Source organism: Chiloscyllium plagiosum, chromosome 26 (genome assembly GCF_004010195.1).
Source record: "Chiloscyllium plagiosum isolate BGI_BamShark_2017 chromosome 26, ASM401019v2, whole genome shotgun sequence".
Taxonomy (NCBI): Eukaryota; Metazoa; Chordata; class Chondrichthyes; order Orectolobiformes; family Hemiscylliidae; genus Chiloscyllium; species Chiloscyllium plagiosum.
In genome coordinates, this window is record NC_057735.1 from 25622253 (window position 1) to 25625705 (window position 3453).

Sequence of the window (3453 nt, forward strand, 5' to 3'; positions counted from 1 at the left end):
GTAAACGCTGTCATCATCTTCTTGTGCTTGATCTTCTTTCAGTTTCAGGCACTAGCTTGATATCCAAGATTTTCTATTTTACATTGCATATGAAATTCCGGAAAGCTGTGACCACGTTTGTTGAACGAATCGTTTACTGGATTATTATTGATGATCCTGTCTCGTTTCATACATTCCAGGACGAAAATAGCTTGTTCTCCAATTGATTCTATCACGTATTCTTCGAAAGACTCTTACAATGACACCCCATGAATTCAACCACAAGTCTGTATTTGTCAATTTGATTCATCCAATCAACGTGAAATTTAAAATTGTAATGACTTATTCGATACCTTTCTGACAAAATCCCACTATTCCTTGGTTTGTGCTCTCCATCTACGCTCTTATGAAATACAGGAATAAGACCCAGTAGAGACTTATTTTCCTTTCTCATCACCATACATAGTCATCCAGAAAACCATTTCTAATTATTTCACTGATGTCCGATGGTTTTAAACATGAAACTGTGCAGCCAAAAAAATAGCCCTTCAGACCACCATGGTTGCGCCTACCATGATGCTTTTCTAATTTAATCTGATCTGATTTCACATGTTCTGTGACCCTCCATATCCTGCCTGTTCATGTGTCTGTCTAAATTTCTCTTAACTTCGACATTGCATCTACTTCTAGCACCTCAACTGGCAGCATTTTCAAGGCATGTACCAGCCTCTGTGTAAAAAAAAACCACAAATGCTTGCCTCTCGTTTCAACTTTCCCTTTTCACATTGAAACTTATCAAACGAGCTGGCCAAATGCCCTCTGCCTTGTTCATTTACTTCTTAAACAGGAAGGATTCTTGAATACTCAGTTGAATGGTCCCTTCCGTGACCATTTTGGAACCAGTCCTCTGAAACAACTTTCATGTCATACCCATTGTTCTGTGTCTTTTTACATCAACATTTTAAAAATGCTGCACACATTCAATTTCGGAATTCTATCATTAATTCTATCTTTTTAATGAGGACATACGAGTTTTTTCAGTTTGATTTTTTTTTTCCTATATCTTTCCATTTTGATTGCATTGGTTCAATTTCTTCCTTCCCTTTCAACTCACGATTTACATGTCGTCTTCAGATTATTTTTTTGGAATTTTCTAAAGTGACAGAAGATAACGATATAATATGTCCACCTGTTCTTTATTTCCTGTTGCTAATCCTGCAGTCATGCTTTCTAAGGACTCATTGCTCAATGTAAGGTTGAATGCAATGTAATCATTACGACATGAGCTGTTGACTGATTAAACCTGTAGACCTTGAGTCAAATAACCTTCATCATAAGAAGGCAATTTATGGAAAAGTATGATTTCATTTTACTGTGTTCTTTCCAATAATTGGTTTTAAATTTGAAACGTCATTAATTTGATCAATCTCGTGCTGGAAGATTCCAATCCACTGACGATGCCTCATGACGGTGAATTACATTAAACTTTCAGCATTGGATGAATTGTTGGAATTTTATTGTTTGTATTATTAGTACAATTTATATTGTTCCTTCTCAGAATAAGGAATCAGCTAACTTGAAAATTACACACTCCCTGTCTAAAGCCCAATGGTTTTGCCTATTAGGTTGTCCATCATGAACGTCTGGTTCTTTCTGGGCACTGTGGCGGTATCTATTCTGACTGCAGCCTCAACAGGCACATTAGATTCGAAATTGGATGAAGACTGGAAAAATTGGAAATCACAACATGGGACCCAGTACACCAAGGTAAAAGGAGAGTCTGTAATGTTAAGCTCACGCAGAATAGGAATGGTCTGCACACAATTGGCAGAGATTGAGAATATGTAGCTGCAGTCAATGAGAGGTATCTGTTGAGTGAAGTGACATTGAGAAAATATTGATCTTGAAATTCAATTGGTATTCGCCAAGTTTCTAACTTCATTAGAGAACTGACCAAACACAAAGTGAATCAGTAGCGACTTGGTGCATTTTAATTTACTAGGATCCCGCTGCAGTTCTGTTGGATTTACTACAAAGACCACAAACCTGCCTCTAGAAGATTAAGATCCATTCTTGGTGTTGAAGAGGCAATTGTAAGTAGGTAACTTGGAGACAGAGGAATGGGGAAGCCGTCTGATCATCCCAAGCGGCCCATTCAATGAAGCGTCTCTTTGCCGACACCGACTTTACTATGCTGGCAGCTTAAGACAGGTCTCTCACACAACAGGTTAAGAAGGTATAAACATGCACAGTAATTGCCCATGTATTGGCCTCGGTTTTTTCGCAAGGACGTGGCCTATTGAATTCCCTAACTGCCACTGGCTTAACCTTATTTCAGACAGGGACAGGTGGTAGTAGAGAGAACATATCCATTGTCAACGTCATTCATGACGGTCGATTAAACCATCCTCTTGTTCAGCTATTTTATTCTTAATTCACTTTCAGCATGAATCTCTCAGACTGGCAGCTCGACAGGTTTTGCTATGAGTGCGTTATTTTGAGTGGGGTGAGGGGAACCTGATTAATAATTTTCAGATCTGGGTGGGAGGATGGACCCTGACAGCAAAATGTTATTTCAGGTTTCACAAGCGGATTTTAATGCTTCTGTTTAATTTTATAAATGAAAGATGCTGCAGCCTGATTATATTAATCTCTTTATTCAGGATGAGGAGAGTTACAGGAGAATGATATGGGAGGACAATATGAGATACATCGAACAACACAACATCGAACACTCATTGGGAAAAAGGACATCTAAAGTGGGAACGAACAAATTTGGAGCTCTGGTGTGTACAGGGTGTATTTTCTTGGATCTATTTGATGCTGGTCATTGTGAAATTGTGAAGCAATATAATTGTGAAGTTATATTCAGCCATAGGAGCAGCAATTGGACATTTGGTCCTCCAAGCTGACTCACTCATTCTGTACACTCAATGACTGATCTCACTTTACTCCAAATTATTGATTCCTTCCTTCTCATTCCAGGTTTCCATAACCCGCAACTTCTCTGGAAATCAAAAACATCTCTTTCAAATTTGTATATATTCAATGACTCAAGTCTCCATTTCTCTCTGCGGAAGAGAACTCTAATGACTAACAATCCCCTGATTCGATAATTTCTGCTCACTTGCATGATCAGATTCTGTACTACTAAATTGCATTAACCAACACTGGCTGGCTTGAGCTCCCTCTATGGACAGCAGTCAGACTATGGATACACCTCTATGTTGTTAAGTCTTCACAGATTCTGTCCATTATGACGTCTGGAAGCCGGAGTTGCATTCTGTACTGTGGAAGCTGCTCCCTTTGGCAACAATATTCTTCTTGAGTCTGCTGTATCTCTGGCTCCGCCCTACCTATCGCTGACTAAAGTTTATCCTACAGCCATTAAACTAACCTGCATTCCAAAAAAATTGAAGTACATGATCCTGCTCTCTGTATTATTGCTCCTCAGGACAGTTGGTCATTTCCCCT

At 39.0% G+C, this 3453-nt stretch overlaps 1 long non-coding RNA gene across 1 annotated transcript; it reads left to right on the forward strand.

The window, feature by feature from the left end:
• The first annotated feature begins 1656 nt into the window (after nucleotides 1–1656).
• LOC122562980 lies at nucleotides 1657–2693 on the forward strand. The gene is made up of 2 exons (XR_006315454.1): nucleotides 1657–1746; nucleotides 2643–2693. It is a non-coding gene; the product is annotated as an uncharacterized LOC122562980 (long non-coding RNA).
• The last annotated feature ends 760 nt before the right edge of the window (nucleotides 2694–3453 follow it).